This window comes from Tamandua tetradactyla, chromosome 6, assembly GCF_023851605.1.
Source record: "Tamandua tetradactyla isolate mTamTet1 chromosome 6, mTamTet1.pri, whole genome shotgun sequence".
Lineage (NCBI taxonomy): Eukaryota > Metazoa > Chordata > Mammalia > Pilosa > Myrmecophagidae > Tamandua > Tamandua tetradactyla.
In genome coordinates this window covers 43,155,022-43,178,001 of record NC_135332.1, presented here as the reverse complement: position 1 = coordinate 43,178,001, position 22,980 = coordinate 43,155,022, and the positions used below count along the sequence as shown (strand labels likewise).

At 37.3% G+C, this 22,980-nt stretch overlaps 1 pseudogene; it reads right to left on the bottom strand.

The window, feature by feature from the left end:
• Nucleotides 1-20,576: 20,576 nt before the first annotated feature.
• On the bottom strand, nucleotides 20,577-22,592 carry LOC143685632 (MICOS complex subunit MIC19 pseudogene; annotated as a pseudogene).
• Nucleotides 22,593-22,980: the final 388 nt, after the last annotated feature.

Below are 22,980 nucleotides of genomic sequence, written 5' to 3'. Positions count from 1 at the left end.
TTTTTTTCTTTCATATATGCCCTTTATCATGTTGAGAAAGTTTCCTACTATTCCTAGTTTTCAAAGTGTCTTTATCAAGAAAGAGTGCTAGATTTTTTCAAATATCTTTTCTGCATCAATTCAGGAGATCATTTTTTTCTTTGTTTTATTTATGTGGTATGGTACATTAATTGATTGTTTCATGTTGGACCACCTACAGTTGATAAATCCCACTTTATCATGTTGTAGTATTTTTTATCAGGCTTTGGTATGAGGGTGATGTTGGTGTCATAGAATAAGTTAGGTAGTGTTCCCTCCACTTGAATTTTTTGGAAGAGTTTGACAAGGTTTTGGTATTAATTCTTCTTGGAATGCGTGGTAGAATTAACCTGTAAAGCCATCGGGTCCTGGACTTTTCTTTGTTGGTAGGTTTTTGATGACTGGTTCTATCTCTTTATTTGTAATTGGTCTGTTGAGGTGTTCTGTTTCTTCTTGAGTCAGTGTAGTTTGTTTCTGTGTTTCTAGGAATTTGTCCACTTCATTTATGTTGTCTAATTTGTTGGTGTACAGTTGTTCATAGTATTCTGTAATGATCCTTTTTATTTCTGTGGGGTCAGTAGTAATTTCCCCCCTCTCCTTTCTGATTTTATTTATTTGCATGTTCTATGTTTTATTCTTTGTTAGTCTAGCTAAGGATTTGTCAATTTTATTGATCTTTTCAAAGAATCAACCTTCGGGTTTTTTTTAATTTTGTTGTTCTTTTTGCTCTCAACTTCATTTATATTTCTGCTCTGATCTTTGCTTTTTCTTTCCTTCTGCTTGTTTTGAGGTTAGTTTGCTGTTATTTTTCTAGTTCCTCCAGATGTCAGTTAGGTCTTTGATTTTAGCTCTTCCTTTTTAATGTAGACATTTAGGGCTGTGAATTTCCCTCTCAGCACAGCCTTTGCTGCATGCCATAAGTTTTGTTGTTGCTCTTGTTGTTGTTGTTTTTCCCCATAAGTTTTGATGTGTTGTATTCTTGTTTTCGTTCGTCTCAAGATATTTACTGATTTTCCTTGCAACTTCTTGGATCCACTGATTATTTAAGACTGTGTTATTTAACTTCCATATATTTGTAGATCTTCTAGTTATCTGCCTGTTACTGATTTCCACCTTCATTCTATGATGGTCAGAGAAGATGCTTTGTGTGATTTCAATCTTTCTAAATTTATTGAAACCTGTTTTATGACCCAACGTGTGGTCTATCCTGGAGAATGATTCATGTGCACTTGAAGAATGTATAGCCTACTGTTTTGGGGTGCCATGTTGTGCATATTACTGTTAGATCTAGTTCCTTTATCATATTATTCAAATTCTCTGTTTCCTTATTGATCTTCTGTCATGAGAGTGGTATACTGAAGTTTCAAACTGTGATTGTAGAAGTGTCTATTTCTCCCTTCAGTTTTGCCAGTGTTTGCCTCATGTATTTTGGGACATAAATATTTATGATCATTATTTTTTCTTGGCAGATTGCCCTTTTTATTAATATATAGGGTCCTTCTTTGTCTCTTACAACAGCTTTGACTTAAAGTCTATTTTGTCATTAAGAATGTATCTACTCCAGCTCTTTTTTGGTTATTATTTGCATGGAATACCTTTCTCCAACCTTTCACTTTCAAACTATTTGTGTCTTTTGGTCTAAGGTGAGCTTCTTGTAAAGAACATATAGTTGTGTCATGCTTTTTCAATCCATTCTGCCACTCTGTGTCTTTTGATTGGGGAGTATAATCCATTAACAGTGTTATTACTATAAAAATAGTACTTACTTCATCCATTTGTTTCTTTGGTTTTTATATATCATATCTTTTTTATCTCTCTTTTCCTTCATTACAACCTCCTTTTCTGTATAGTTGATCTTTTGTGATATATCTGACTGATACCTTCCTCATTTCTATTTCTGTGTATTTTTACAATGCTTTCATTGTGGTTACCCTGGAATTTATATTACACATCCTACATCTATAACCTACGTACTGGTTTGAAAAGATTTATGTATCCTAGAGAAGCCATGTTTTAATCCTAATCCCATTTTGTAAAGACAGCCTTTTCTTCTAATCCCTATTCAGTACTGTATGTTGGAAACTTTAATTAGCTTACCTCCATGGAGATATAACTCAATCAGTGTGGGTATTAAGCCTGATTAGGTGGAGAAGTGTCTCCACCCATTCCAGGTGGGTCTTGATTGTTTTTACTGGAATCCTTTAAAAGAAGAAGCACTTTGGAAAAAGCTAGAGAATGACAAGAGACAAAGCCTTGAGATTCCAAGAGAGCAGAATGTCACAGAACCATGAAATAGAGAGTCCACCAGCCAGTGACTTTTGGAGGTGAAATAGGAAAACGCCTCCCAGGGAGCTGGAGAGGAAGCTTGCAGATGATGTTATGTTTACCATGTGCCTTTCCAGATGAGAGAGAAACCCTGAACTTCATCGGCCCTCTTGAATCAAGGTGTCTTTCCCCGGATGCTTTAGATTGGACATTTCTATAGACTTGCTTTAATTGGGACATTTTCTTGGCCTTAGGACTGTAAATTAGCAACTTATTAAATTCCCCTTTTAAAAAGCCATTCAAATCCTGGTATATTGCATTCTGGCAGCTAGCAAACTAGAACACTTACTAATTCAAAAAGATACCAGCTAGCTTCAATTGCATACACATTATCTGCTCCCATATCCCTCTATTTCCCCTCTTTATATTGTTTTACCCCCTTTACTTCTTTACATTTTGCATGTCCATTATCAGGAAATATGCCTTTTTCTTGTTCATTTGTATTCTGGCTCTTTTAGGAACTAAAGAATAGAGTTGTATATTGAGGATACAACATTATTGGGTTTGGCATTTACCTTTTTTTTTTAACCCATACTGATAACCTTTATTTCTTCACACTTCCAATCCACTCTCTCCTATCTCTTCCTTTCAACCTGCAGAACTCCCTTTAATAATTCTCATAAGGCAGGTCTCTTGTTAACAGCCTTTCTCAGTTTCTGTTTATCTGTGAATATTTTAAAGTCTTCCTCATTTTAAAGACAGTTTTGCTGGATAAAGTATTTTGGGCTGGCTGTTTTTCTCTTTCAGAACCTTAAATATATCATAGCACTGCCTTTTAGCCTCCTTTATTTCTAATGAGAAATTGGCACTTAGTCTTATTGAGGGTCACTTGTATGTGACAAAATGCTTTTCTTTTGCTGTTTTCAGAATTCTCTATATCTTTGGCATTTGACATTCTTATTAGTATGTGTCTCAGAATAGGTCCTTTAATATTTATTCTTTTTGGAGTACATTGCACTTCCTGAACTTGTATATTTATGTCTTTCATATGGGTAGGGAAATTTTCAGTCATTGTTTCCTCAAATATTCTTTCTGCCCCTTTTTCCTTCTCCTCTCCTTCTGGGACACCCATGATGTGTGTGTTTGTGAACTTTGTGCTGTCCTGTCACTGAAATTCCTGAGACATTGCTCAATTTTTTTCTATTCTTTTCTCTACCTGTTCTTCTGACTTTAGGTTTGTAATTTTCTTTTTTTTTAGTTTGCTGATTCTTTCTTCTGCCTGTTCAAATGTAGTATTGTATAGCTCTAGCATATTTTTAATCTCTACTTTGTGCCTTTCATCCCTATAATTTGTTATGTTTCTTTTTATACTTTCTTTTTTATGCTCACATATTGTCTTCTTAATATCCTTTATCTCTTTAACATTGTCTTCTTAATAGCCTTTATCTCTTTATACATATTTTACTTCATCTCCTTGAATTGATTTAGGAGATTTGTTTGGACTTCTTTGATTAGTTGTTCCAAATTCTGTCTCTCCTCTGAAGTTTTAATTTTTTCTCTTGACTAAGCTTAAATATGGCTTGTAATTTTTTGCAGATGTGTAGGCATCTGATTATCTGGATGAATTAACTCTGAAAGTCATGTCTCTCTTTTGTTTAGTGTTTTATCGATGATGGGCTTTGTATTAAGGCTCTTTGGTGCTTGATCCAGCTTATTCTAGACCTTTAGAGTAGCCTGTGTTTAACTGATCAGATTTTCTCAGCTCTTCTTCATCTGATTTTTCCCTGGTTATGTGCTACAGTTTTTGAGGTTGTACTCTTTGTGTAATTGTTTCACCTCCAGGAGAAAATTTTCTCTCTTCTGTTCCTTCTCCAAAAATCTTGATATGTTCTGTTTATTTTTGTGCAGAATTTTTCTCCCCTGTTCCCATTATTTGTTTAAATTTTCTCCCTCACTCAGTGCCCCATTTTCCTTGCTCTTTTCAGGTCTGGAACTTTCCTGTATTTTAGCAATTTAAGCCCCACTCCACCCCTTTTTTTTCCTCTGTGAGGCTTTTCTGTCTCTGGTTTCTTCCCCAATAAGGTATCCCTCCCTTGGGGGCCAGATGAGGTCAGTCCAGTAAAGTCCATTTTGTTTTTATTGGTCTTGTCGACAGAAACTGAACTGAGTGGGCACAGCACTTCCCAGCTGCAGTTCACCTGCATTCTCCCAGGGGACCTTGTTGTATGCAGCACTCCTCATGTTCTGCCCTGGTCTCTGTGCACTTGGGTCTCTGTGCCTGGGTATACATGGGGTTCTATCACTGCTGTCCCTGGTGGGAGGTGGCAGACATCTGGGCTGCTGCCTCTGAGCAACTCCCCAAACTGTGTGGCACTGAGAGAAGAAAAGGGAGTGGAACTGTGGGTCCAGGACAGAGGTTTACAACCTGATATTTTTGCTTTTTCTTAGATTCATAACTTGTGGAGTCCTTCTCCAGCCTCTATCATCCTCCAGAGTTCCAGGCAAGTGAGAGTTGTCCTTTTATTCACTGAATCTCTAGGAAGGTTTTTTTTAGGGCATATCTTATGTCATCATGTTGATGACATCTATCATTACTTTTTATGCATTTGCATTTTAGAATCTGCAAATAAAAATTGGAGGTACATACCAACAAATAAAATACAATAGTACTGGCATTTATAATTATCTTTACCAGAGGTCTTTTTTTCTTTATCCCACTTTGACCCTCTGTCTTGTGTCCTTTCCTTTCAGTCAGAAGAACTTCCTTTGTCATTGCTTATTGGACAGGTCTAGTGGTGACAAACACCATCAGTTCTTGGTTTATCCAGGAATTTCTTAATCTCATCCACATTTTTGAAAGACAGTCTCACTGGATATAAAATTCTTGGTTGGACAAAAGGGGGAAAGGAAGTGTAACTTATGAAGTATCAGTGGCTGAGAGAGTTCAAATAGAGTCAAGAGGCTACACTGGAGGTCACTCTGATGCATGCTTCAGTTAGACATTGCTACCTATCATAACTTGCCAAACCCCAACCCAAACAATTCCAACCAATCCTAAAGAACATTTAAGGCAATATATAAGATTCTACAAAAGTTCCATGCACTAGGGTAGTTTTCCAGAAGCCTATAACCTCCAAATGGGTCCCTGGACCAGACAGTCGTGTAACCTAGAGGGCCCAGCCTCTCCAGAACATCAGCTGTTTGTTTTAAAGAATTGTTGTCTTTTAAGTAAACCACAAGAAGAAAGAAAATGTTTTTTTATATTTAGCTGATTATTTACGACTCCTGGTGTTCTTACGTTCCTTCCTTTATATCTGATTATTTGGAAAGATAGAATCATTTATTAAACAAAACTTCTTTCAAAGTATATTGTACTCTATTAAATTTACATTCCTACCAGTAGTAGTAGTAATTTTCCTACATACAAATCATAAGAAGGAAATATAATGGAAGGAAAGATCCCACTTATAAACAGCAACAAAAATATAAAACACTGAGAAATAAATCCCACAAGAAATGTGAAGGATCTATGTGAGAAAAGTGATAAAACTGTAGGGGATGTGAAAGAAGTTTTTAATGAAAGGAGAGACATACTTTGTTCCTAGAAAGAAACACAGTTGTACAGATGTGATTTCTATTACTTTATTCTCAACAATTTCATGTCATTTTTGTGATCAATACAGCATATAGCTGGAATTTCTCTTTTTCAAAAATGCTAAATCTGATAGTCATTGCCTTTCAGTAAAATAATTGATTCTTTTCACATAGGAATAACTGGTATATCTGATTTTGCTCCAGCCATCATGTTTTACATTTTCCACTCATATTTTTTTCCCTCCTGTCCCTGGCTTTGACTAGATACATTTTTTTTTAATCTATTATTTTAGAGGTACTGCATTTTACTTTCATTCTTATAGTGATGAATTTTACATTTTATAGACTAATAATTACTGGTATTTTTTTTTACTATAAAAGCCATGCATAAACATGAAAGAAAACTTGGAATAAATAGAAAACTAGGAAAAGCCTTACCTGTAATCCCCCCATGCAAAGACAACCACTGTTACCATTTTTAGACATTTTATGTTTTAAAATTAAAAGTTTTAAATAAAACGAATGCATAATTTTGGTAAAGATTTCAAATAATAAAGTGGCACTATAGTTGACATCTTTTATTTTTGCTTGTGCAATATTTGTTTCCCCTTCTTTTGGTAAAACACCCTGATTACCCTTTGAGGAAATATCTCTCCCCTACTTTCAGACCATGTGTTTAAGATGGAGCTGACCCCACTGCTCAGCTCCGGAGACTAGCACACAACCCTAGCTTGGTCAGAGACTGGACACATGACCCAGCTAAGGCTAATGGAAATCAATTCTCAGACTCTGGTTGAAATTGTTGGAATGAAGAAACTCTCTTGATTGGAATTTCTGGGGCTGGTGGAAACTGCCACATGGCCTATGAGGGAATGAAGCATCCAACATGGAAGGATGAAGATTTGAAAGATAATCCTAGTCTGAAGCCTTAAAATTCACCCTATCCTAAGACTTTAAGTTTTGTGAACTAATAAATTTCTTTTTTCTTCTTCTAAAGTTAGTTTGAAAACTAGTTCTGTCATTTCCATCCATAGAATTTCTGATTAAAAATTAAAAACTTGTTATTAAAGATGTAATAGAGAGTCTAGAGGGAACTGCCTGAAAATGTAGAGCTGTGTTCCAGTAGCCATGTTTCTTGATGATGATTGAATAATGATATAGCTTTCACAGTGTGACTGTGTGATTGTGAAAACCTTGTGTCTGATGCTCCTTTATCTACCTTGTCAATAGACGAGTAGAACATATAAATAAAAATAAATAATAGGGGAAACAAATGTTAAAATAAATTTAGTTTGAAATGCTAGTGATCAATGAAAGGGAGGGGTAAGGGGTCTGGTATGTATAAATTTTTTTTCTGTTTTCATTTTATTTCTTTTTCTGAATAGATGCAAATGTTCCAAGAAATGATTATGATGATGAATATGCAACTATGTGCTGACATTGTGAATTACTGATTATATATGTAGAACGGAATGATCAAAAGAGGAATGTTTGCATTTGCTTTGTGGTTTTGATGTTTAAAAAAATAAAATTAAAAAAATTTTTAAAAATGATGGTCAGCTTAGCAGAAAGAATTATATATTCTGGACCAAAAGAGTATAGAGAAAATAGAGGGAAGGAAATTATAAAAAGATTAGTTTTCCTAGGACTAAAGTATAGTACCATGATTTTCTAAATTTAAACTGCTACAAAGTGCCTAAAACTAGCAAGCACATCGTCGTGAATATTCATAAACTAGGAATAAATAGCCCTAAACTTTCAGTGAGAAAAACAGGTCACAGAAAGAGAATAAAAATTCAAAACTACCCCAGATAGCACAAAAGCAACATTGCTATCTAGAATACAAAGGATTAATGCTTTAGACTTCTGAGGGAAATAATTCATCTCAAATTCTACAAGTCAAACTACAAATCAAGTATGAGAATATAATAACATTTTCAGATATGTAACTTCAAAAAATTTGTCTCTTATGCACATTTTCTCAAGAAGCAACAGGAGAATGTGCCCCACTAAATCAAAGAAGTAAACCAGGTAAGAAGATATGGTAGCTGGAAACCAGTTCCATCAAAAAAAAGAAAGAAAGGAAAGAGAAAAGAAAAAGGAAAGGAGAAGGGAAGGAAAAAGAAAGAAAGCAAAAGGAATCCCTAAAATGAAAAGTTTAGTGGGCATAGAGAGCAACAAATCCAGTTTAGAACACGTGGTTAGGTGGGTGCATCAGAGAACTATATCCTTATCTAATGGGAAATTAGAAGATAATGCTTAAAATTGATAGATCAGTAAATATCAGTAGTTAGGAATTTAAGTATAAGTACCAAAAGAAACAGCAAAATGAACTGAAAATGGTTGCCTTTGGGAAGTGGCTTTGAAGGTTAGGAAAGGTCAGGATTTTAGTACTATTATTATTTAACTTTTAAAACTATGCGTGTCTTTTGTTGCTTAGATGTGGCCTCTCTCTCTCTCTAAGGCCATATCTATAAGAAAAATCATTATTCTGCCCCCCCACCCACCTAATTGGGATATGACCTACCTCCTGGGTGAAAGTCTCTCAGAGAATGTGGGGCGTGACTCCCAGGATGAGTCTGACTTGGCACTGTGGGATAGACAACGCCTTCTGGACCAAAAGGGGGAAAAGATATGTAATAAAATAATGCATCAGTGGCCATGAGCAAATAGAGTCAAGAGGCTATTCTGGAGGCTACTCCTATGTAAGCTTCAGTTAGTACTAATTGCCATGATTTGCTAAACCCCGATCGACATCACTCCTGCTGACTCCTAGGAACACGTAGGGCTTGAACTAAGTCTCTATAAAGGTTTCATGCACTAGGCTTGCCTTTCTGGAACCTATAATTCCAGGAGGGTTCCTAGGTCAGATAAATCCCAAAACTCAGGGGGACCAGCCTCTCCAAGATTTTAATTAATTTCATCCCTTCTATCCTTGAATGCGGATGCCCCTTCTCAACATGAAAAAGTCAGAACGGGCATTGCCCAAAGATCCCTATAGATTGGAAGAAGGATTAAATGTGAAGGAGGAGGTATAACAGAGAAAATGGGATTTAACAAACGAGCATGGCTGATGAATCACCATATTGATATTCCTCGAGTGTTTGGGAGCACCTAAAAGGAAAAATCTGAGATGTTGGAGTGGTAGTCCATGACAAACTCTGGGATCTGTTCTGTAACTACATGTTGAAGTGTGCTTTGAAAATTGCTTTTTTCTTTCTTTGCTTGCTATATGTTATTGTACAATAAATATTTTTTTAAAAAGCTATGTGCATGCATTGTTAAAAATGAAAGTTAATTTTTAAAAATCAGTTTACATAATGCCACTCCTTTGTTTAAAACCTTTCAATGGTTTTCTATTAACTTTTGAATAAATTCTGTCTCTTGTCTTATTCTCCAACCTAATCTGGTGCCCCTCCACCTCTTGCTCACTATGCTTCAGCCAAACTGGTCTTTTATTAGTTCTACTAATGTCAAACTCTCCTGCTTCAGAGTTTAGGTCTGCCTGCTACACTCTTTTTAAGTTTTTTTATTGTATAGTATAACATATATACAAAACAAGTAAAAAGGCAATGGTTTTCAAAGCAGTCTTTAAAAAGTGGTTACAGGATAAATCCCAAAGTTTGTCATGCGCTACCATACAATTCTCTCCTATTTTTCCTTCTAGCTGCTCCAGAATATAGGAGGCTAGAGGGCTAACGTACTTTTCTTATCATCACAATGACTTGTTTTCCTTCTTTGTTGGTAAACAATAACATATATAAAAAAAGCTATAAATTTCAAAGCACAGCACCACAATTAGTTTTAGAACGTATTTCAGACTTTGACATGGGTTACAATTCCACAATTTTAGGTTTTTACTTCTAATTGCTCTAAAATACTGGAGACTAAAAGAGATATTGATTTAATGATTCAGCATTCTTATTCATTTGTTAAGTCCTATCTTCTATGTATAATCCCACCATCACCTTTGATCTTTCCATACCTCTCTTTGGGGTTCTTTGGGCTATGGCTATTCTAAATTTTTGATATTGGAAAGGTCTATCACTAATATGGGGTAGGGAGATGGAACTATCTGATGTTCTCGAGAGGCTGGGCTAGGTTTCAGGGCTTATCTGGACCAGGGACCCATCTGGAGGTTGTAGGTTTTTGGAAAGTTATTCTAGTGCATGGAAGCCTTGTGGAATCTTATATATTGCCCTAGGTGTTCTTTAGGATTGGCTAGAATGGTCCTGGTTTGGGTTTGGCATGCCTGTTACACTCTTTACCTTTTGCATACCCAACTTCTCATCCACTGTGTTTCATTTCAATATTGCCTCCTCAAAAGAATCTTTTCTGATGACTTATCTAGAGTAGAGCCCTGTGTTAGCTCTTTTTTTATTCCCAGGATAATACATCATAGATCCAATTGCTTATTTCTCTATCTACTTGTTTATAAGATGTTCCCCCATGAGAATATAAGCTCCTTTCAGTCAGGGACATTGCTATTCGTATTGACCACTCTTTTCCCAGTACCTTGCAGGATGTTTGGTAGATGGAAGGTACTCAAAAACTATTTATTGAGTAAGTGAATACTCTTGTGTTCAGTTAATGAAAGTTCATCAGCATTATGTGTTCTTGGTGAACTATACCTCCTATCATTATGAAGAAATCTTTCTTTGAGTAATTACAATTGGACGTTATGATTTAACTGCTCTATATCCATTCTACCCTGCCTCTATGTTTAAGTAGGAATGGATTCTAGGAATTGAGCCCAATACAAGAAATGTGGCCTTATTAAACCAGTCATGCTAGTCTCATCTCCTGGCTGGTGATTTGTGGTGATTTAAAAATATGTCTACAAAATTCTTTGACCTCCTCCCTTTGAGTGGTGGGACCTAACTCCCTTCCTCTTGGAAGGCATCACATTCAAGAGACTTGCATATAACAGAATATGGTGGAAGTGATGTTATGTGACTTCCAAAGCCAGGCCATAAAAAAGATAAAACTTCCACTCGTGCTCTCTCCTTTAATTGCTAACTCTAAGGAAGCCAGCTGCTATGTCATGAGGACACTCAGGCAGCCTCATGGGTTGGCCTCATCCAATCAGCTGAAGGGCTTAAGAGCAAAAACTGAGGTTTTCCAAGAAGAAGAAATTCTACCTGAAGGCTGCACGACAAGAAGATGAGTGGGAAGATGATGAAGTAAGAAGCTCCAGGAATCGGTCTCCCCACCAAAATACCATTGAACTGGCAGAACTGTCTGAATCAACTATTTTGAAACTCTGGAGTCTAACAGAACACTGTGCAACATCCAGGGAAGAGCTGGAGGAAGAGTCTAGTAAATTGTGGTAAATATTGGTGAATTTCATCCCCTGTGCAGAGGCTCTGATCCCCCAACAACTGCATGGTAGGTAAGCACAGAGGGAACTGCAATCTTAGTTCCGGGTGCAGCTTATTGTTACCAGGTAGGCTATAAGGACTTGGTTCTTGTTTGCTAGCTGCCGGAATGCAACACGCTAGAGACAGATTGGCTTTTAATAAAAGGGGATTTATTTTGTTAGTTCTTCAGAAGAAAGGCAGATAACGTTCCACTGAGGTTCTTTCATACATGAGAAGGCACAGGGTGATCTCTGCTGGCCTTCTCTCCAGGCCTCTGGGTTCCAGCAACTTTCCCGGGGATGACTTCTTTCTGTATCTGCAAAGGCCTGGGCTGAGCTGCGAGTGCTGAGATGAGGTATGCTGAACTGCTTTGGCTATGCTATGTTGTGCTCTCTCATTTAAGCACCAGCCAATTAAGTCAAACGTCATTCATTGCAGCAGGCACGCCTCCCAGCCAACTGCAGATGTAATCAGCAACAGATAAGATTCACGTACTATTGGTTCATGTCCACAGCAACAGAACTAGGTGCCTTCACCTGGCCAAGTTGACAACTGAATCTAACTACCACAGACTTAGTCCTCCAAAATCTGGGGAATGTGTGTGATTTGATTGCTAGACACAGTTTTAGATCAGCTACTTCAATTGGCTAGGGGCTGGCTCTGAGGGCAGCCATTGTGTTCCAAACCCCTGCAAAAGTGGCAACGTTATAAAGAGGCAATACCTATTTTTTTTCTCTCTCTCTCTTTTATCTTTTCCATTCCCCATTTAGGAGCAAAAATAGTTTGGAAATGTCAGAATTTGGTGGCTCTAGCCCTCAACCACAACAGCTACAAAAAAATGTAGCAATCGCAACGAAATGGGAGAATTAGATTTCCAAACTTATAACAAGATAATACTCAGAATGTTCAGTTCCCAACAAAACACTACAAAAGACATGGAGAAATAGGAAATATGGCCCGTTCACAGGGAACAAAGAATTTGCTGGAAACCATTCCTAAGGAAGCTCATTCATCAGAACTATTAGTCAAAGACTTTAAATCAACTGTTTTAAATGTGTTCAATGAGCTAAAGGAATCCATATAAAAAGAACTAAAGGAAATTAAGAAAATGTTGTCTGAACAAAATAAGGACATGGGAATTATAAAAAGGAACCAAACGGAAGTACTGGAGCTGCAAAATACAGATGAATGGATAAATAAAATGTGATATATCCATACAATGTAGCATTATTCAGCTGTAAAAAGAAGTGAAGTGCTGGAATATTCCCCAATATGGATGAACCCTGAAGACTTCATGTTGAATGAAATAAGCCAGACAGAAACGACAAATATAGTTTATTTTCTCTTATATGAAATATATAGAATAAGCGAATTAATAGAGACAAAAAGCAGAATAGTGGTTACCAGGTATGGGGGGAGCGGGGAATAGGGTATATTACTAAATGAGCATAAATTTTGGTTGGAGATGATGAAAACAGTCTGGAAATAGTGCTGAACATTGCATGCTATTGTCAATGTACTTAATATAAAAGAATTGGAGTAAGACGCGCGGATCTTAGTTTCTTCTCCAGGACACCTACTAGGGGAGTAGAAACGATACAGAAAGCGCCCAAAGCCACAACAGAGATAAAAAAGACAGCGTACCCCATCCTGGAACGGCTGGCTGGCTGAGAGAAGCAGCTCGGGTGAGATCGCCGAGGCGCGCGGGCCTTACCGGGCGGGGTGGCAAGCGGCCGGAGTTACTCCCTTCCCCCTTCCCGGGCCGGCTGGGAGAATTGGAGATGCGGTCCCCTGAAACAAAGACGGCTGGCGCCCACACCACGCGCAGCCCCCGGACCAACTGAGAGAATTGGATTGGAAACCCCCAGGCCGCGGAGAATGGTGACGGGTGGGGGAGGCCCCTTCCAAACCCGTGACTCCCGGGGAACGTGCACTCTCTCGGGCGGGCCGCTGCCGCTGGCGCCTTCCTGCCACGCTTGTTGCCCAGGGCCGACTAGGAAATTCGGACGGGCTCTTTCCCTGGCTGCGGCGACCAGCAACCCTCCCTGCGTTCGGACCCCGGGCCGGCTCAAGCCGCTTCGGCTAGCGAACCCCCAGGACGGCGAGAGTTTTCCAAAGTTTAAGGTCCCACAGCACCTTTTACTGGTGGGACCCGCAGACAAACGGGTGCCACGAGCGCCACCTACTGGGCAGGATAAGAAAAACAGAACCCAGAGATTTCACAGAAAAATATTACAACCTTGCTGGGTCCAACACCAAGAGAAATCTGAATAAATGCCCAGACGCCAGCAGCAGAAGATAACTGTCCACGCTCAAAAGATTGAGAATATGGCTCAGTCAAAGGAACAAACCAATAGCTCAAATGAGACACAAGAGCTGAGACAACTAATGCTGAATATACGAACAGAAATGGAAAACCTCTTCAAAAATGAAATCGATAAATTGAGGGAGGACATGAAGAGGACATGGGCTGAACATAAAGAAGAAATAGAAAAACTGAAAAAACAAATCGCAGAACTTATGGAAGTGAAGGATAAAGTAGCAAACATAGAAAAAATAATGGATAGCTACAATGATAGATTTAAAGAGACAGAAGATAGAATTAGTGATTTGGAGGATGGAACATCTGAATTCCAAAAACAAACAGAAACTATAGGGAAAAGAATGGAAAAATTTGAACAGGGTATCAGGGAACTCAAGGACAATATGAACCGCACAAATATACGTGTTGTGGGTGTCCCAGAAGGAGAAGAGAAGGGAAAAGGAGGAGAAAAACTAATGGAAGAAATTATCACTGAAAATTTCCCAACTCTTAGGAAAGACCTAAAATTACAGATCCAAGAAGTGCAGCGCACCCCAAAGAGATTAGACCCAAATAGGCGTTCTCCAAGACACTTACTAGTTAGAATGTCAGAGGTCAAAGAGAAAGAGAAGATCTTGAAAGCAGCAAGAGAAAAACAATCCATCACATACAAGGGAAAGCCAATAAGATTTTGTGTAGATTTCTCAGCAGAAACCATGGAAGCTAGAAGACAGTGGGATGATATATTTAAAATACTAAAAGAGAAAAACTGCCAACCAAGACTCCTATATCCAGCAAAATTATCCTTCAAAAATGAGGGAGAAATTAAAACATTCTCAGACAAAAAGTCACTGAAAGAATTTGTGACCAAGAGACCAGCTCTGCAAGAAATACTAAAGGGAGCACTAGAGTCAGATACAAAAAAACAGAAGAGAGAGATATGGAAAAGAGTGTAGAAAGAAGGAAAATCAGATATGATATATATAATACAAAAGGCAAAATGTTAGAGGAAAATATTATCCAAACAGTAATAACACTAAATGTCAATGGACTGAATTCCCCAATCAAAAGACATAGATTGGCAGAATGGATTAAAAAACAGGATCCTTCTATATGCTGTCTACAGGAAACACATCTTAGACCCAAAGATAAACATAGGTTGAAAGTGAAAGGTTGGGAAAAGATATTTCATGCAAATAACAACCAGAAAAGAGCAGGAGTGGCTATACTAATATCCAACAAATTAGACTTCAAATGTAAAACAGTTAAAAGAGACAAAGAAGGACACTATATACTAATAAAAGGAACAATTAAACAAGAAGACATAACAATCATAAATATTTATGCACCGAATCAGAATGCCCCAAAATACGTGAGGAATATACTGCAAACACTGAAAAGGGAAATAGACTCATATACCATAATAGTTGGAGACTTCAACTCACCACTCTCATCAAGGGACAGAACATCTAGACAGAGGATCAACAAAGAAATAGAGAATCTGAATATTACTATAAATGAACTAGACTTAACAGACATTTATAGGACATTACATCCCACAACAGCAGGATACACCTTTTTCTCAAGTGCTCATGGATCATTCTCAAAGATAGACCATATGCTGGGTCACAAAGCAAGTCTTAACAAATTTAAAAAGATTGAAATCTTACACAACACTTTCTCGGACCATAAAGGAATGATGTTGGAAATCAATAATAGGCAGAGTGCCAGAAAATTCACAAATACGTGGAGGCTCAACAACACACTCCTAAACAACGACTGGGTCAAAGAAGAAATTGCAAGAGAAATTAGCAAATACCTCGAGGCGAATGAAAATGAAAACACAACATATCAAAACTTATGGGACGCAGCAAAGGCAGTGCTAAGAGGGAAATTTATTGCTCTAAATGCCTATATCAGAAAAGAAGAAAAGGCAAAAATTCAGGAATTAACTATCCATTTGGAAGAACTGGAGAAAGAACAGCAAGCTAACCCCAAAGCAAGCAAAAGGAAAGAAATAACAAAGATTAGAGCACAAATAAATGAAATTGAAAACATGAAAACAATAGAGAAAATCAATAAGGCCAGAAGTTGGTTCTATGAGAAAATCAATAAGATTGATGGGCCCTTAGCAAGATTGACAAAAAGAAGAAGAGAGAGGATGCAAATATTCTTTTAACAACACATTAAAAGAATTATACATCATGACCAAGTAGGATTCATCCCAGGTATGCAAGGATGGTTCAACATAAGAAAATCAATTAATGTAATACACCATATCAACAAATCAAAGCAGAAAAATCACATGATCATCTCAATTGATGCAGAGAAGGCATTTGACAAGATTCAACATCCTTTCCTGTTGAAAACACTTCAAAAGATAGGAATACAAGGGAACTTCCTTAAAATGATAGAGGGAATATATGAAAAACCCACAGCTAATATCATCCTCAATGGGGAAAAATTGAAAACTTTCCCCCTAAGATCAGGAACAAGACAAGGATGTCCACTATCACCACTATTATTCAACATTGTGTTGGAGGTTCTAGCCAGAGCAATTAGACAAGAAAAAGAAATACAAGGCATCAAAATTGGAAAGGAAGAAGTAAAACTATCACTGTTTGCAGACGATATGATACTATACGTCGAAAACCCGGAAAAATCCACAACAAAACTACTAGAGCTAATAAATGAGTACAGCAAAGTAGCAGGTTACAAGATCAACATTCAAAAATCTGTAGCATTTCTATACACTAGTAATGAACAAGCTGAGGGGGAAATCAAGAAACGAATCCCATTTACAATTGCAACTAAAAGAATGAAATACCTAGGAATAAATTTAACTAAAGAGACAAAAAACCTATACAAAGGAAACTACAAAAAACTGTTAAAAGAAATCACAGAAGACCTAAATAGATGGAAGGTAATACCATGTTCATGGATTGAAAGACTAAATATAGTTAAGATGTTAATCCTACCTAAATTGATTTACAGATTCAATGCAATACCAATCAAAATCCCAACAACTTATTTTTCAGAAATAGAAAAACCAATAAGCAAATTTATTTGGAAGGGCAGGGTGCCCCGAATTGCTAAAAACATCTTGAGGAAAAAAAACGAAGCTGGAGGTCTCGCGCTGCCTGACTTTAAGGCATATTATGAAGCCACAGTGGTCAAAACAGCATGGTATTGGCATAAAGATAGATATATCGACCAATGGAATCGAATAGAGTGCTCAGATATAGACCCTCTCATCTATGGACATTTGATCTTTGATAAGGCAGTCAAGCCAACTCACCTGGGACAGAACAGTCTCTTCAATAAATGGTGCCTAGAGAACTGGATATCCATATGCAAAAGAATGAAAGAAGACCCATGTCTCACACCCTATACAAAAGTTAACTCAAAATGGATCAAAGATCTAAACATTAGGTCTAAGACCATAAAACAGTTAGAGGAAAATGTAGGGAGATATCTTATGGATCTTACAACTGGAGGCGGTTTTATGGACCTTAAACCTAAAGCAAGAGCACTGAAGAAGGAAATAAATACATGGGAACTCCTCAAAATTAAACACTTTTGTGCATCAAAGAACTTCATCAAGAAAGTAGAAAGACAGCCTTCACAATGGGAGACAATATTTGGAAATGATATATCAGATAAAGGTCTAGTATCCAGAATTTATAAAGAGATTGTTCATCTCAACAACAAAAAGACAGCCAACCCAATTACAAAATGGGAAAAAGACTTGAACAGACACCTCTCAGAAGAGGAAATACGGATGGCCAAGAGGCACATGAAGAGATGCTCAATGTCCCTGGCCATTAGAGAAATGCAAATCAAAACCACAATGAGATATCATCTCACACCCACCAGAATGGCCATTATCAACAAAACAGAAAATGACAAGTGCTGGAGAGGATGCGGAGAAAGAGGCACACTTATCCACTGTTGGTGGGAATGTCAAAGGGTGCAACCACTGTGGAAGGCAGTTTGGCGGTTCCTCAAAAAGCTGAATATAGAATTGCCATACGACCCTGCAATACCATTGCTAGGTATCTACTCAAAGGACTTAAGGGCAAAGACACAAACGGACATTTGCACACCAATGTTTATAGCAGCATTATTTACAATTGCAAAGAGATGGAAACAGCCAAAATCTCCATCAACAGAAGAGTGGCTAAACAAACTGTGGTATATACATACGATGGAATATTATGCAGCTTTAAGACAAGATAAACTTATGAACCATGTAATAACATGGATGGACCTAGAGAATATTATGCTGAGTGAATCCAGCCAAAAACTAAAGGACAAATACTGTATGGTCCCACTGATGTGAACGGACATTCGAGAATAAACTTGAAATATGTCATTGGTAACAGAGTTCAGCAGGAGTTAGAAACAGGGTAAGACAATGGGTAATTGAAGCTGAAGGGATACAGACTGTGCAACAGGACTAGATACAAAAACTCAAAAATGGACAGCACAATAATACCTAATTGTAAAGTAATCATGTTAAAACACTGAATGAAGCTGCATCTGAGCTATAGGTTTTTGTTTTGTTTTGTGTTGTTTTGTTTTGATTTTACTATTATTACTTTTATTTTTTTCTCTATATTAACATTCTATATCTTTTTCGGTTATGTTGCTAGTTCTTCTAAACCAATGCAAATGTACTAAGAAATGATGATCCTGCATCTATGTGATGATGTTAAGAATTAATGATTGCATGTGTAGAATGGTATGATCTCTAAATGTTGGGTTAATTTCTTTTTTTCCGTTAATTAAAAAAAAAAAAGAGAAGGGATAATTGGAGATGAAGGGATACAGACTGTACAACGGGACTGGATATAAAAACTCAGAAATGGACAGCACAATACTACCCAATTGTAATGCAATTATGTTAAAACACTGAATGAAGCTGCATGTGAGGTATAGGTTTTTTGTTTTTGTTTTTTTTGTTTTTTTTCTTTCTATTATTGTTTTAATTCTTATTCTGTTGTCTTTTTATTTCTTTTTCTAAATCGATGCAAATGTACTAAGAAATGATGAATATGCAACTATGTGATGTTATTAAGAATTACTGATTGTACAGGTAGATTGGAATGATTTCTAATTGTTTTGTTAATTCTTTTTTTAATTAATAAAAAAAATAAATAATTAAATAAAATAAAAGAATTGTCCACTTAAAATGGTTAAAGTGATTTTTATGTTATGTACATTTTACCATAGTTTAAAAAAAAATACTGCAGCACAAAACTCCTGCCTGAATTTCCAGCCTGCCAGACTGCCCCCACAGTTTCATGAACAATTCCTTAAAATAAATCTATCTCTCTTATATATGTCCTATTCATGCTCTGGTTTTCTTTTTTTTTCTCGACAGCCCTGACTATTACACTCCCCTTTTTTGAGCTTTTTATTGTGATTCATTTTTTCATTTTACTGTAGTCTTCTTCCTTAAGGAAAAAAATAAAAATCTCTGTTCATAGATGTTTTATGTTCCTTTAAAATTATGTCAGTTGCTGAGCTATCCAGTTTTCCCCTGAGCTGGGCCTCCCACCCCAAGGCTGCAGAATTCTGCTGGCAGGCTTCACCATGAGTGTGATGAGTGGGTTACAGAACAGGCCTGCAGGGTAAAGTCTTCCCATAGCAAGAAAGGAGGGAGGTGGTGGAGACAAGGGATTTCGCTAATGGGATACACCTGTTGTGCTGAACCTTTTTCTCTCTCTCTCTATCGCCTTGTTTGTTGTGGTTGCCTGAAATTTGTTGGAAATCAGCCAGCTAATCTCTGACTGCCATGAAAATTGTCACTTCAGACAGAGCCAGGTACAGCAGTCTAGAATCATGATCCTTTTCGCCTAAAATTGTAAACACTGCTCCTTTGTTGTTTTTACACCTACTGTTGCATATGAGAAAGCACAGAAACTTATGAGTTTCTTTTTTTATCTTGGGAATACAAAAAGTCATCAGGAAAATGATATCTGTTAGTTTTTAATACTTAGAATTTAAGAACTTTGCTATACAGATATGTAGATTTTTTCCCTGCCTTAATTTTAAATTGACTTATGAAACTTATTGCTCAAATACAGGCTTTACAATGATTATATGGATCCCTTATTTAAATATGCCTATGGGTAAGCTGACTAAGATATCCATTGTTGGTGGTTCTAAGTATATTATTCCTTTTTTTATGTAAAAATTTTTTTTTAATTTTAAATATATAATTTAAAAAGAAGAAGTATACATCATACTCCGCAAGCTTGCATACAGTTATATTGTTGGAGCTAAAGAAAGTGATAGAGTCACTTTGGGTGAGACCAGCACATAATTAAAGTACCTACTATGTTTAAAAAAAAAAAGTCATCAGGATTGGCTTGGAATCATCTTTAAAAAAAATTATTGTGATAATTATCTTCAAAACAAAATTTCCCATTTTAGCTACTGTCATGTGCATATTAATTCAGTGATACTGTTTACCTTCACAATTTTATGTTGTCATCACCACCAATCACTCCCTAAACTGCTTCATCACTTTCAACAGAAACTCTGAGCCCATTATGCAATAACTCCTCATTCTCCTCTCCCACCAGCCTCTGATAAGATCTAATCTACTTCCTATCTTTATGAATTCTAGGTTTTTCATATACATGAAACCATACAATATTTGTCCTTTTATGTCTAGCTAATTTCACTCAACATGGTGTTTTCAATGTTCATCTATAACATGGCATGTTGTGCCAGTTTGAAAGTATTGTGCTTTAATCCTGACTCAATCTTGTGGAGACAGCCATTTCTCTTCATCTTAATCTAATCTTGCAGGAAGGCAATTTTGATCAGATTATTGGGAGAGGCATGTTTCTTCTTTAAGATGACTGTGTAATGATACAGCTTTCACAAAGTGACTGTGTGATTGTGAAAACCTTGTTCTGAAGCTCCTTTTATCTATGGTATGGACAGATGAGTAAAAAATATGGATTAAAAATAAATTAATAGTAGGTGGGAAAATGTTAAAATAAATTGGGTAGAGGGAAATATTAGTTTAGCGTGATTGGTACACGCATGTACCGGCAGGCCAGAGAAGGCAGCAGAAGGCGTGGTTGGTTGGTGTTCTGGCAGTAACACCGAAGGATTTTGGCCTGTGCATTTGCACAGACAGGGTGAACCTCATATGGCTTGAACGTTGCTCCCACTTCAGCACCTTTCTGATACTGCTCAGTGGTGACTTGGTGCCCCTCTCCTCTAGTTTAGCTGCTCTTTGTAGAATACGTCCTGCTTCTTTGTCACTCGGTCTTTCTCCTTTCAGCTGCTTAGCCCCATGCTTTGCCTTAGAGCATTCCTCCTCACTTGGTATTATCCTAACTGCTCATGGGCAGTAGCCTTCTCTCCGTCCAGTCGTCTTGTGTTTTCAGATTCTTTCTTAGTTTACTCCAATACCAGCTACTCTTCTTTTCAACCCTTCCTCAGAAATCGAGGCACCATCACCACTAGAACACTGCTGAGACTTGGAACCAGATGGCGAGGACTCCATTCCATCAATCACGTTTTCTGAAAGTCGGATGCCCTTCACCATGGTGACGTTCTCATCCTCGTCTGCCTTGAAGGTGACCCGGAGAGTGCCCATGGCTCCTACTTCTGCTCCCACAGCAACCTACAGTGGACCATGAGCACTTCGTGCCCCACGCACACTCATGCCCATTAAGGAGCCTGAAGCCTTCACTTACATAGCGGGGGCAAGGCCGCGAAACCCCTGATTTTTGTTTTTTAACGAACTGTAGCCTTTATTTGAATTTCACCACTGTTTTCACTAGTATCTCTTTTCCGTTCCAGGATTCTATCCAGGATCCCATATTGCATTTAGTTGTCATGTCTCCTTAGACTGCTATGATCTGTGACAAACCTAGGCTTTGTTAAAAGAGATAAAGAATCCCTTGGGATGATAAGCATAACCGAATAGATGTACTAATTCTTCAGTAGGGGCTTGATTCTAAGCTCCTCATAAAGCAGATGGAACATTCATGGAGATTTTCCTTTAAAAGCAACATCTGTCACCTGTCACCCACATTGCTGCGAGGTGAACATCTTGCTATCCTGCTTCACTGCTGAAGAGGGTCTGTTTGCAAGGGGCAAACTCTGAAGATGTTTCTTGACACTCTCAAGAGTCCATTGCCACTGGAGGACAGAGATTAAAGGGGATCACACAGCTAATAAGTGGCAAATCAAGGATGCAAAGAAAATCCACGTTCACACCAGGGTCCGTATGCTTGACCACTGCACCATTTAGTAAAGCAGAAAGGGAGGAAAGCCAGAACAAGAGTGTACCATCCCGTGTGGATGGCTCAACAGCCTAAACACACCAGGGAACAAGGTAGAGTCAGCTTCATGAAGAAGGTGGATAAGTGTTCTCTCCAGGTATCAGAACTCAGATGGAAAATGGGAAAACTCCTAGAAATTTTAGAGAAATAGGGTGGCGTAACTAATTTTTTATTTTGAGGGTTTTTTTGTTAGCTATGGGGAAGAGGAATGGTCTACCAATCTGAAATTTCTGATACCCTAGATAGCTGAAGAATAGGGTTAAGACAGGTGTTATTATCCACTCAGGTGTTCATAGCTTAACCTTAATTTTTCTGTTAAAAAAATTCTCCTCACACCAATTTATATAAAGGCTAGAGTTGACCTAATGATCAATTTACATAGTGAATTATATCTAAAACTCATATATTTTTCAAATTTATAATGATTCCTAAGTGAAAGGATGGTAAATTAAATTTTAGGTAAATCCACTTTTGGCAAATCAGTACTCATATGCATTAGTTTTAAGTGAATAGACCTTCCCTGGGTATACTCTCCAAAGAAAGTGTTTCAGACTCTGGACAGGAAGGGACAAACTCCTTGCCACTGCAGTCACAATCTTTCTACTATGAAAGTTCTTGACAAGTGAGTAAGAACCAAAGTACACCAGATTATACTCAGTGGTAATCAGAGATTGAGAACAAGTCCTATTAGGTGTGTCCTAGAATAGTTTTTCTGTTAGGGCATACCTGGGTCTCCATTTGACAAGCTCATTCGTTGTCTATTTTGTATGATATTAGCATAGCCACTCCAGCTCTCTTTTGATGATTGCTTGCATTATATATTTTTTCCATAATTTACTTTCAAACTATCTGTGGTTTTCAATCTAAAGTGTTTCTCTTGTAGATAATATATAGTTAGATTTTAAAAATTCATTCTGCCAATCTCTGCCTTTTGATCTGTGTTTAATTCATTTAGACTTAATATAATTACTGATAAGGTGGAATTTATAGCTAGTATTTTGGTTTTTATATGTCTTGTGTCTTTTACCCTCTATACCTTGATTACTTCATTCGTTGGTTTTAAATAGATATTTTCTAGTGTACTATGTTAATTCACTTATTACTTTTATTATTTTTAGGTTACTTT